Raw genomic sequence first — 13,679 nt, 5'->3', positions numbered from 1 at the left:
ATACGAAACAGCGTCTGATCTGCTCTGTGCACTGGTCGCCGTCAGAAGCAGCTTCTGGCGCCATAATCGCTCGACACAACGCATCGATGACGCAATGTGTAGCCAACGCCTGTTGTAATCAATTTTTATCGATCTTATTGATTCGTTGTTGTAGCCCTATGCACATGTACAGTGAGGAAAATAAGTATTTGAACACCCTGCGGTTTTGCAACTTGTCCCAATTAGAAATCACGGAGGGGTCTGAAATTTTCATCTTAGGTGCATGTCCACTGTGAGAGACATAATCTAAAGAAAAAAAAATCCGGAAATGTATGATTTTGCCAACCAGCAAGAATTCTGGCTCACAGACCTGTTAATTTTTCTTTAAGAAGCCTCTTATTCTGCACTCTTTACCTGTATAACAGCACCAGTTTGAACTTGTTACCTGTATAAAAGACACCTGTTCACACACTCAGTCAATCACACTCCAACCTGTCCACCATAGCCAAGACCAAAGAGCTGTCTAAGGACACCAGGGAAAAACTGTAGACCTGCACAAGGCTGGGATGGACTAAGGACAACAGGCAAGCAGCTTGGTAGAAGAAACTGTTATGATTATTTATAGAAAGTGGAAGAAACACAAGATGACCCAATCTGTCCTCAGTCTGAGATTCTATGCAAGATCTCACTTTGTGGGGTAAGGATGTTTCTGAGAAAGCTCAGAAACTACACGGAGGACCTGGTCAATGACCTGAAGAGAGCTGGGACCACAGTCACAAAGATTACTTTAGTAACACATGATGCTGTCATGGTTTAAAATCCTGCAGGGCAGCAAGGTCCCCTGCTCAAGCCAGCACATGTCCAGGCCCGTTTGAAGTTCACCAGTGACCATGGATTATCCAGAGGAGGCATGGGAGAAGGTCATGTGGTCAGATGAGACCAGATTAGAGCTTTTGGAATCAACTCAATTTACCATGTTTAGAGGATGAGAACAACCCCAAGAAAACTGTCCCAAGCATGGTGGTGGAAACATCATACTCTGGGGGTGCTCTTCTGCAAAGGGGACAGGACAACTGCACCGTATTGAAGGGAGGATGGATGGGGTCATGTATTGCGAGATTTTGGCAAACAACCTCCTTCCCTCAGTAAGAGCATTGAAGATGGGTCATGGCTGGGTCTTCCAGCATGACAATGACCCCAAACACACAGCCAGGGCAACTAAGGAGGGGCTCCGTAAGAAGCATTTCAAGGTCCTGGAGTGGCCTGGCTAGTCTCCAGACCTGAACTCAATAGAAAATCTTTGAAGGGAGCTGAAACTCCAAACTTGAAAGATCTAGAGAAGATCTGTATGGAGGAGTGGACCAAAATCCCTGCTGCAGTGTGTGAAAACCTGGTGAAAAACTACAGGAAATGTTTGACCTCTGTAATAGCAAACAAAGGCTACTGTACCAAATATTAAAATTGATTTTCACAGGTGTTCAAATACTTATTTGCAGCAGTAACATACAAATAAATTATTAAAAAAAATCATACATTATGATTTCCGGATTTTTTTTTTTTTTAGATTATGTCTCTCACAGTGGACATGCACCTAAGATGAAAATTTCAGACCCCTCCATGATTTCTAAGTGGGAGAACTTGCAAAATCGCAGGGTGTCCAAATACTTATTTTCCTCACTGTATATGTGTATAGGTATGTGTGTGCATATGTGTATGCGTGTGCATGTATATGTGTATATAGATATATAAGTATGTACGTGGGTGTGTATGTGTATGTGTGTGTGTGTATATATATATATATATATATATATATATATATATATATATGTATGTACACGAGGTCTATTAGGTAATAAACCGACCCTTTTATTTTTTTTTTAACTATATGGATTTGAATGACATACGATTACACCAATCATGCTTGACCCCTCGTGCGCATGCATGAGTTTTTTCACGCGTGTCGGTGACGTCATTTCCCTGTGGGCAGGCCTTGAGTGAGATGTGGTCCCACCCTCTCGGCTGAATTCCTTTGTTTCACACGCTGCTCGAGACGGCGCGCGTTGCTTTATCAAAATTTTTTCTGGACCTGTGAGGAATATCCGAGTGGACACTATTCGAGAAATTAAGCTGGTTTTCGGTGAAAAGTTTAACGGCTGATGAGAGATTATGGAGTGTTTCTGTCGCTGTAAGGACTTCCCACGGAGCAGGACGTCATGCAGCGCTTCCAGGTGCCGTCGTCGGCCTGTTTTGACCTGAAACATCCTAATTTAAGGCTTAATTCACCCAGGACGTCGTGAGAGAACAGAGAAGATTCAGAAGAGGCCGGCATGAGGACTTTATGTGGACATTCCACTGTTTAAGGACATTTTTTAAATGAAAGACATGCGCGCAAATTCGCCGAGCGTTTCCGTGACGACTCGGCGAATCTGTGTGCGCCGCGACAGGAAAAACACCTCCGTGTTGAAACCATTTGTTAAAATTCAGGCGGCTTTTGATGGCTTTCAACAAGTGAGTAACTGAGAAATTGTTTAACAGCTTGGGCATGTTCCAACTTGCCCGTTAAGGTTTCTAACGGAGGTGTTTTTCCTGTCGCGACCCCCCGCGGTCGGGTCCGGCCCGACGTGCGACTCTGCCCGCACGTTCTTTCATTACAAAATGTCCATTAACAATGGAATGTCCGAATAAACTGCTCATGCCGACTTCTTCTGAAAGTTCTCTGTTCTCTGACGACTTACTGGGTCAACAGAGCCTGAAATGTGGAAGTTTTCAACTTGAAACGGCGAGACGCTGCTGCCTCGGAGCGCAGATCGCCGTCAGGCGCCGTGGGCCGTCCTTACGGCGACACTACCAGACCAAAATCTCTCATCAGCCGTTAAAATTTTTACCGAAAACCAGCTGAATTTATCGAATGGTGTCCACTCAGTTGTGCCTTACAGTTTTGAAAAAATTTTGATCAACAAAGCAGCAGTCTCTGAGCCATTCCCAAACAATGAAAAAAATGACGAGAGGGTGGGCCACTCCTCACTCAAAGACTGCCCACAGGCGAATGACGTAACCGACAGGCGTGAAAAAACTCTCGCATGCCCACGAGGGTTCAAGCATGTCTGATGTAATCACATGTGATTCAAATCCATATGGTTTTTGAAAAGAATAATAAGGTCGGATACTTTTCTAATAGACCTCGTGTGTATATATATATATATATATACAACCCCTGGCAAAAATTATGGAATCACCGGCCTCGGAGGATGTTCATTCAGTTGTTTAATTTTGTAGAGAAAAAGCAGATCACAGACATGACACAAAACTAAAGTCATTTCACATGGCACTTTCTGGCTTTAAGAAACACTATAAGAAATCAGGAAAAAAATTGTGGCAGTCAGTAACGGTTACTTTTTAGACCAAGCAGAGGGAAAAAAAATGTGGACTCACTCAATTCTGAGTAATAAATTATGGAATCACCCTGTAAATCTCATCCCCAAAATAACATCTGCATCAAATCAGATCTGCTCGTTAGTCTGCATCTAAAAAGGACGTGATCACATCTTGGAGAGCTGTTGCACCAAATGGACTGACATGAATCATGGCTCCAACACGAGAGATGTCAATTGAAACAAAGGAGAGGATTATCAAACTCTTAAAAGAGGGTAAATCATCACGCAGTGTTGCAAAAGATGTTGGTTGTTCACAGTCAGCCGTGTCTAAACTCTGGACCAAATACAAACAACATGGGAAGGTTGTTAAAGGCAAACATACTGGTAGACCAAGGAAGACAATCAAAGCGTCAAGACAGAAAACTTAAGCAGTATGTCTCAAAATAGAAAATGCACAACAAAACAAATGAGGAACGAATGGGAGGAAACTGGAGTCAACGTCTGTGACGAACTGTAAGAAACCGCCTAAAGGAAATGGGATTTACATACAGAAAAGCTAAACAAAAGCCATCATTAACACCTAAACAGAAAAAAACAAGGTTACAATGGGCTAAGGAAAAGCAATCGTGGACTGTGGATGACTGGATGAAAGTCATATTCAGTGATGAATCTCGAATCTGCATTGGTCAAGGTGATGATGCTCTAACTTTTGTTTGGTGCCGTTCCAGTGAGATTTATAAAGATGACTGCCTGAAGAGAACATGTAAATTCCACAGTCATTGATGATATGGGGCTGCATGTCAGGTAAAGGCACTGGGGAGATGGCTGTCATTACATCATCAATAAATGCACATGTTTAAGTTGATATTTTGGACACTTTTCTTATCCCATCAATTGAAAGGATGTTTGGGGATGATGAAATCATTTTTCAAGATGATAATACATCTTGCCATAGAGCGAAAACTGTGAAAACATTCCTTGCAAAAAGACACATAGGGTCAATGTCATGACCTGCCAATTGAAAATCTTTGGTGGAAGTTGAAGAAAATGGTCCATGACAAGGCTCAACCTGCAAGCTGATCTGGCAACAGCAATGAGAGAAAGTTGGAGCCAGATTGATGAAGAGTACTGTTTGTCACTCATTAAGTCCATGCCTCAGAGACTGCAAGCTGTTATAAAAGCCAGAGGTGGTGCAACAAAATACTAGTGATGTGTTGGAGTGTTCTTTTGTTTTTCATGATTCCATAATTTTTTCCTCAGAATTGAGTGATTCCATATTTTTTTCCCTCTGCTTGGTCTAAAAAAGTAACCGTTACTGACTGCCACAATTTTTTTTCCTGATTTCTTATAGTGTTTCTTAAAGCCAGAAAGCTGCCATTTGAAATGACTTTAGTTTTGTGTCATGTCTGTGATCTGCGTTTTTCCTACAAAATTAAACAACTGAATGAACATCCTCCGAGGCCGTTGATTCCATAATTTTTGCCAGGGGTTGTATATGTGTATATAATATATATTCTATTTCTACCTCATATCTTATGTCTTGTACTGTTGTAAGTATTATTATTGCTTATCCTTGCACACGCTGTTTGATGAACATTTTCCTCTACTTGCACCCACCTTGTGTGTGTGTGTGTTTTTTTTTTTTTTTTTTTTTTTTTAAGAGCTGATGTAACGTGAATTTCTCCTCTGTGAGATCAGTAAATTTTATCTTTATCTTTACAGTAGTTGCATCCTGGCTAAATTAAACTTAATGCTGTGGTCTGGTTGGTTTTTCTGTTTTTGTGTTGCAGATTTGCCAGAGCACACTGAAAAATATTGCTGATTTTAACAAACACTGGCACCAGCTTTCACATCGACAGGTAGATATTGAACTCAGATACATGTTATTAACGTTGGAGTTCAATGATTATTTATTTATTTTTGATCAGAGTTGGCTGTTGAATGCATTCAGCTTTTGTAATTAATCATTTACTTGTTGAGTATTTGTACAACGTCTTGGGCTCCTTTGAAGTCTCGGTGTAAAAGTAAACTGGCAGATAGAAACGAAGCAGGTCCCCAAGGAGTCACCCAACTCTCGATATTGTTGTAAGCAGTGAAACAAAGTCCAGCTTTTGCAGCAGTAATATTAAGCCCAGTTATCTCTTAAACACCAGTGTTCCCTAACAAGGCTGACCAGTTCCCTGTGCAGCAATATAATGGTGTCTTAATAATTTCCAGGTATCCTCACTAATCACCTTCTGTCCATAATGTCCAGCTCAACACCTCTTTACTCCTGCTCTGTGAGTCCATATTTCCTAAAGTTTTTTTTATTTCTAAAAATTAAATGAATGACTTAGCTTTATTATTGAATATATAATAGTTATTTTACTTCACACAAATGGTTGTATACTCATACGACCAAAATATACTAATTAAATAGTACCAATACTATTACTGAATACACAGTGTTATAATACAGGTATTTTCTTTCCACGCTCCTTTTACTGTAGTATCCCTGAGCTGTTGTGTAATTTGAAATAGATTTGAAGTAGATAAGTTGAATACAATGCTAAAATACCCTCGGCCGTAGGAGCACGTAATCAGTGAAGAGTGTGTAGAAGGAATGTAACCTTTGGCCCCTTAGAATAGGTCAAGGTTACCCATCCTTGAACCTTGTCCAAGTCTGTGTCCCAAGAATGCTCCCTGTGAATTTGAAGACCTTGGCAGTAATAGAACTGGAGTTATGCTGAGCACAGATGGACAGACGTGAAATCTTCACAATACCTGATCACCATATTTTGGCCTTGGGTAAAAATAGGCACTACATTGGGATGCTGAAGTACATGAATAAATTTTTGAACACAGAAAATCAAAATGACACATAAAGAAGGTACTACAGCTGAGATTCAAACTCAAGACTTTGATTTGAAGTGACAGTATGAGTCACTGAGGTTTCCATTGTAGCCTTTCTGATATAACATATGAAATGCATTTAGTGATGGCTCACTGAGCTAACATGGTGCTGTGCAAAATGTTTCCCAGCTAGGAGGGTCCATAGGTATTTGGACAATACCCCAATTTTTGTTTTAACTCTTTGCACCACCACTGAAATGAAACAAGATGAGCTTGTAGTGTAGATTTGAAACTATAGGTCAAGGGATTTAACAAAAATTTAAGAATTATAGCAATTTTTTATACACAGCTCCTTCATTTCCAGATAAGTAATACAAAAGTTTGATATTTTATAATTACTATGTTGAAAATAAGCAGTTCTTAAAAAAAAAAAAAAAACCTGAATGACCATGTCAGACTCATGAGGGAAGCCACCAAGACACCCATGACAACTTTGAAGGATTTGTGTGCCTCTGTGGATTTAATTGGAGAATCTGTCCATAGTACAACTTTTGTCTCTTGTGTCACAGGTCATACAGCTTCATGAAAGAGTGAAACAAAACTTTAATATAAGCAAATGGATCAATTCCAGGCTTGAGTCTCTTGTGCTTTTCTATCTGAAATTTCACATCGCCTTTTGAAGAAAATCCTTCTCAATGGTAAATGTGGAAATACAAACCCCATGGATTAAAACTAAAGGTCAACACTTTAAGTACATCTTGATTGTTTCATTTTAACTCCTTTGCGGTGGTGTAAAAATTGTGAAAAATTACATAAATTGTTACTGTCCAAATACCTGAGCCTAACTGGAAATGAAATCACATTTGTGTCCTGAATAAATCTCCTGAATATTCTTAGAAAATATATTTAACCTGCATGTTTAATTCTTTTTTTTTTTCCTTTTTTTAATGTAATGTTACTAAATTGTATAATAATGTGAAGTGTTTTATGTATGTATTTGAACTAACACTTATTTTTAGGTTGATTGCTACCACCTGTCCAGTGACTGCAGATGAAAAATAGCCGCTAAGGCTAATTCTGGTTGCATTTACAGAAATGTTCATTAATGTACATTTGTCCCTGTCAAATAAACTAATAAATAAATAATAAGAATCTTTAAAGTATTTTTTTTTCCTCAAATCACAGAAAATGGGAGAAACTATTTCAGAAAGGTAAATTCTCCCCCTTACATGTGTCAAATTTAATTTCCATTGTGTTTTCTGCCACATTTGTTGAATTTTGGCTTTGTTTGCTCATTTATCTTCAAAACTTGTAACATATCATTTAGAGACATTCAGGAGTCCTGGTAAGCAGCTTCCTGCAACTTCTTCATGTCATTATTTATATTTTATTGTGGTGGTTCAGAATCTGCTTAAGTGTCGTAATCTACGTGTTAAACTCAAATGAACTGAAGCAGTCTTCAATATAATCAAAGTGTTTGTTCTGCAGGTCACTATCCCTTCACCGTGGCTATCAAGCATCTAGCCAAGAAAGACATCACGAGACCCATCATAGGTAAAATGTGCAGATGTTGGACAAAATCATTATCTATCTTTTGTAGTTAAGTAGTGCAGTGCTTGTAGGAAGTTTGTATTCCTTTAGAAAATTGGGTGCTTGAAGGCCCAGACATTTTCAGTTCTGCTGCGTGCCCCTTCCTCTTTTGCAAAACGTGTAATTCCCTTCAGTATGTCTCCACGGTAACACTCAGCTTCAAAATATTCAGCCTCAAAAACTTCAACCTAAAAAAAATCTAACTAAAAAAAAAAAAAAATCAACCTTAAAAAATAGAAAAGCAGGGAGGAGCAATCAATCCCTGTCTCAATCATCCAACGGTCAGCAATGTATCAAGTCTTCTTTTGATTTGGTCTCTGTGTCACATGACCAGTAGAGCAAACGTGATTGGCTGAATGTTGGATGGTGAGACAAGGATGATTGCTTTTCTGTTTTTTGAGTATGATTTTTTTTATTTTTTTTATTATTATTTTTTTTTTTGGTTAAATTTTTTTTTAAAAATACATTTGTTTTTTTTCATACACCGTCAGCAAGGCACTTCCAGATGTGAACACCTGTGTGGAATACAACTGGCGCCCTGAGGTTTCCTTTGCAGTTGCTGGTAGCTCCCGACAATTTTTGTTGATGGTGCCAAGCAGAGTTGTTTTTCGTTGAAGAAGCCTGTTAAGCCCCTTTCACACCAGGCCTGCTTTGAGTTGCATTAGCTGTGTATCTAATAATGCAGGAATGTCTGCGTCAGTTGGGCACAGCAGGCGGGGAGTAGCTTGAGGGGAGTGCGAGGAGCTGCAGGCAGACTGTGTGCACTCTGATTTCTCTTCAAGTTTATATTTCTCCTTGTGCGGCGCTGCAGGTCTGTGCTCTAATTCTGTATAGTTTATATTTCTTCTTGTGACTGCGGAGCTTGCACCCGGCGTTTGCGTGTCTGTGAGGGGATGTGGAGATGAGGATTTATACTGGATTGGGACATGTCCTGTCTCTGGCAATCAGTCTGTGAGCAGGACTTTTATGGACTTTATTAAACACAATTGTGAGAGAACTTGAGGTTTTGGACAACTGGAAAAGTACTGCAGATGTGGTGAGGAGACAGCTAGGGCAGTACTGGTAGTATGACATGTGGACAGTGGAGGAGACAAGGAGACTTGTGGTGGGAATGAAGAGGTCCAGGAAAGCATAAGGAGAAAGAGGTTGGCGAAAAAAGTTTTGGGATAGTCGGAGAGATGACGAAAGTAGACAGGAGTACAAGGAGATGCGTCGTAAGGCGAGAACAGAAGTGGCAAAAGCAAAGGAAAAGGCATATTGCGAGCTGTACAAGAAGTTGAATAGTATGGAAGGAGGAAAAGGACTTGTACCGATTGGCCAGACAAAGGGACAAGAGCTGGAAAGGATGTGCAGCATGTTAGGGTGGTAAAAGATGCACATGGTAATGTGCTGACAAGTGAGGAGTGTGCTAAGAAGGTGGAGGGAATATTTTGAAGAGCTGATGAATAAAGAAAATGAGCGAGAGAAAAGGCTGGATGATGTGGCGAGAGTAAATCAGGAAGTAAAGAGATTAGCAAGGAAGAAGTGAGGGCTGCTATGAAGAGGATGAAGAGTGGAAAGGCAGTTGGTCCAGATGACATTCCAGTGGAGGCATGGAAATGTCTAGGAGAGATGGCAGTAGAGTTTCTAACCATATTGTTTAATAAAATCTTGGAAAGTGAGGATGCATGAGGAGTGGAGATGAAGTGTGCTGGTTCCTATTTTCAAGAACAAGGGTGATGTGCAGAGCTGCAGTAACTACAGAGGCATAAAGCTGATCAGCCACAGCATGAAGTTATGGAAAGAGTAGTAGAAGCTAGGCTTAGAAAACAGGTGAAGATCTGTGAGCAGCAATATGGTTTCATACCGAGAAAGAGCACTACAGATGCAATGTTTGCTCTGAGAATACTGTTGGAAAAGTACAGAGAAGGACAGCAAGAGTTACATTGTGTGTTTGTGGACTTAGAAAAAGCTTATGATAGGGTGCCAAGAGAAGAGTTGTGGCATTGTATGAGGAAGTCTGGAGTAGCAGAGAAGTATGTTAGGGTAGTGCAGGACATGTACAACAATAGTGTGACAGCGGTGAGATGCGCAGTCGGAATGACAGACTCATTCAAGGTGGAGGTGGGATTACACCAAGGATCAGCTCTGAGTCCTTTCTTGTTTGCAGTGGTGATGGACAGGTTGAAATCAGAAAGGAGACCCATGGACTATGATGTTTGCAGATGACATTGTGATCTGTAGTGAGAGTAGAGAGCAAGTTGAGTCTAGTCTGGAGAAGTGGAGATATGCTTTGGAGGAGAAGGGGAATGAAAGTCAGTAGAAGCAAGACTGAGTACATGTGTGTGAACGAGAGGGAGCCCAGTGGAATAGTGCAGTTACAAGGAGTAGAAGTGGTGAAAGTAGATGATTTTAACTATTTGGGTGCAACTGTTCAAAGTAATGGAGAGTGTGGTAGAGAGGTGAAGAAGAGAGTGCAGGCAGGGTGGAGTGGGTGGAGAAAGGTGGCAGGAGTGATTTGTGACCGAAGAATATCAGCAAGAGTGAAGGGGAAAGTTTACAAAACAGTAGTGAGACCAGCTATGTTGTATGGTTAGAGACAGTGGCACTAACAAAAAGACAGGAGGCAGAGCTGGAGGTGGCAGAGCTGAAGATGTTGAGATTCTCTTTGGGAGTGACAAGAATGGACAAGATTAGGAATGAACATATCAGAGGGACAGCTCAGGTGGGACGGTTTGGAGACAAAGTCAGAGAGGCGAGATTGAGATGGTTTGGACCATGTGCAGAGGAGGGACCCAGTGTATATAGGGAGAAGGATGCTGAGGATGGAGCCACCAGGCAGGAGGAGAAGAGGGAGACCAAAGAGGAGGTTCATGGATGTGCTGAGAGAGGACATGCAGGTGGTTGGTGTGACAGAGGAAGATACAGAGGACAGGGTGAGATGGAAACGATTGATCTGCTGTGGCGACCCCCTAACGGGAACAGCCCGAAAGACAAAGAAGAAGAAGAAGAAGTGAGAGAACTTGAGGAGGTGAGCGCGAGGAGCTGCAACCAGGCTGCAATGAACTTTTATTTTATTTTAATTGTTCACATGTGCTCTTTGAGTGGTGTAATTTTACTGCATTATGTACACGGTATAAAAAGTTCAACAATCCTGCATGATTTATAGCTTGGCAACAATGGAGCACTGCAGGAATCATAAATTGGCATGTGGTAACGTTATTTTGTGTGGTGTGACATCCAGTCACGTTAAGTACCGATAAGCTGCCTCATCTTGCAAGAAAACTACTTCCTTTCTCCGTCCTGTGCTCGAAGCAGAAAAAATTAATGTGTTTAATTTTTGGCATCCGTTTCGCTTCGCCCTTTGCGTCCCTCAGTGTTGTGGTGTTGAGCTGCATCAACTTGGCACTAGGTCGCATCAACGTGGCGTCGTCATGACGCAACTCGAAGCAGGCTCGGTGTGAAAGGGGCTTTAAGGTGCCCTGACACTTGCATGACCTTGATCCGTGCGCTGTGTTCCCAGCTGGACACCGTGCTTTGTTCCACTGGCTGCCATGCGGTGGATGCTGCATATATAAAATAATTATTTCTTAGCGGATTAATCATTTACTCTGCAAGTTGGCTCTAATTGCTTCCTGAATCACAGAGGGACCATTACAGTAGCAGCCGTTCGCGTGCGTGCTGAATGAGCTGGAGAAAGCATTTAGCGCTATCTAAAAAGGTAATTATTTGTCATGTTTAAATTGTCATGGCTTGGTTGAACAGTTGCATGTCCTTTCCTTCTTGTGTGCAGCTGTAAAGTATGTTTATGAGAGATTTAAGATCTCGTTATAATCCTTCAAATGAGCTGCGCTCCAATGCGGTGCGGCTGACACAGTCACTCACACTGTTCACTTCTTTACTTGACTTGACGTGCTGCATGTAGTGTTGGTGAGCAGATTGCACGACGTTGCATGACAATTATGTGGGAAAGATTTTTTTTTTTTTTTTAACATTTCCAAAATTCTCTGCGCAATTGCACGTGCCGCGCCCCTCTCAATTCAGTGTACACCCATTAAAGATGAGTTTACTCTCCTGCACGACAGAGGTTGTGCAAGTGCGTGCACCAAGTCATGCAAGTGTCAGTGCACCTTAAACTCTGGGCCTTCTAGTGAGTAGATTTCTCATGGATGGTCATATGAGGCTGTGTTGAAGGTGGGATGTAGAAAGAGGTGTACTTATGTTATTTATTATTATCAGTTCAATATGACTGACGGTTGACAACAGATATAATTAAATAAGAAAAGAGTGAAACTACTTTAAACCTTAAAAATGCAGAACTGTTTTTAGGTGGTTTTACAAACGTAAAAGCTAATATTTAGCTCAATGTTGAGACAAATATGCACCTTAATAAAAGCGCTGATTGTTCCTCCCTAAGAGATAGATTAATATAGCGTCTAATGACAGACATTTAGCATTTGAGGGCATATTATTCAAATTTGCAGTTCATGGATGATTGTATAAGAGTTATACTATAGCCTGCAGACTTTTGATGTCAGTTTCAATTGCGATTTCAGGGGCACTTCTAAAATATTAAAAATAAGGTAAAATAATAAAAAAAATGGCTGTTTGTGCAAATTATGTCTTTTGGGGGGTGGAGTCTCACCCAGGAGCAATTCAGCTGCCACTGGGGTCAGGGTTAGAGTCTGTTTTTATCAAACCACTTTATACTATTTTATATCATCATTAGAATAATTGTAAGATGATTGTTGTGAAAGTGTAATGACACGGACCCACAACAGGGGGCGTAAATGAACGGACAATAGATGAGCCAAAATACAATACTTACTGTTGTGAAGCGTGCACAACGAAATACAGACAAATACAGAATTTGGACAGAGTCAAATGTACTAAGGTGACGTGTGGGCAGGCTTGAGGATAGAAGACGTCCGTCCAGAGAAGAGCCGGATCCCACACTATTTCCACTGCCACCGAACCCAGAGAATACTGAGCCGCAAGTTCCGAGTCCCCAGGTGGCCACCGTCTCCGGCTGTCAGATCTGGTACTGCTGGCAGGAAGCAGAAACAGTTATGTGAGGGTGTGTGTACACCCAGCAATATACAAGTAGCGACAGTTCCTTAATGGTGGTAAGACACCTCCACCTCCAAAACAGGAACACAATATCAGTCTCAGTAGCACCTACTGAACACGGCTGAGAAATACCTCAAAGGCAAACGATATCTCGGCAGCGGGGGTGGAGATGTCCTTTCAAGCTTTATGGAGTGGTTGATGAGTTGATGATAGGTGACAGCTGTCAGGAGTTAATGAGTAACAGCTGTCAATCTCGGCTGTCCTGTGAGGCGGCAGCGCCCTCTCCTGCCTGAAGCCCGCACATCCAGGCAGGGCGCCCTCTGATGGTGGGCCAGCAAGTACCTCCTTTTCAGCGGCCCACACAACAATGATGGTTAAATAAAACAACACTGGGCACACTGAGATTTCAACCTATAGTTGTTTTGAGGAAGACATTGATTACACACATTTTATAATGAAAGTACAGAAAGAATTCCATCTGATGGGAATACACAGAAATGAGAATCTAATTTTACATTTTGTAGCTAAATCAACCTTGAGTCAGTTAAAGATAAAATGATTGATCATATTTACCTTTTTACAACTAACAAGGATGTAAATTCATCTTTTAGGCTCACTGTTTTTTTTTTCTTTTTTTTTTTTTTTACATTTTGGGTTCATTAATAAGCCAAGTCTTCAACAATTAAATAAAAAAAGAAATGAATTCTCTTAAAGTTAACAGCATAATTTATTTGCTGTTTTTTTGAGCAGTTCTTCTAATGACCACATTTCTGCAAAGGTTACAGTAACTTACAATCTGCACTGACACAAGATTGCACGTCGTGTGTATTTTTACAAAAAATTGATTTTTTTTTC

The 13,679-nt window shown here is 40.8% G+C and overlaps 1 protein-coding gene across 2 annotated transcripts in view; it reads left to right on the top strand.

The window, feature by feature from the left end:
* The window catches only part of LOC117501876, a 120,487-nt gene that overhangs the window by 9,052 nt on the left and 97,756 nt on the right, over nt 1–13,679 (top strand). For both annotated transcript variants that reach the window (XM_034160843.1, XM_034160842.1), the window contains exons 2-5: nt 5,144–5,212; nt 7,371–7,396; nt 7,513–7,530; nt 7,674–7,739. The gene's annotated coding sequence lies outside the window, so the exon portion shown is untranslated. The remainder of the gene's footprint in view (nt 1–5,143; nt 5,213–7,370; nt 7,397–7,512; nt 7,531–7,673; nt 7,740–13,679) is intronic.

Source organism: Thalassophryne amazonica, chromosome 20, assembly GCF_902500255.1.
Source record: "Thalassophryne amazonica chromosome 20, fThaAma1.1, whole genome shotgun sequence".
Lineage (NCBI taxonomy): Eukaryota > Metazoa > Chordata > Actinopteri > Batrachoidiformes > Batrachoididae > Thalassophryne > Thalassophryne amazonica.
Note: the sequence above shows the minus strand (reverse complement) of the source record. Positions and strands in the feature narration are given on the sequence as shown.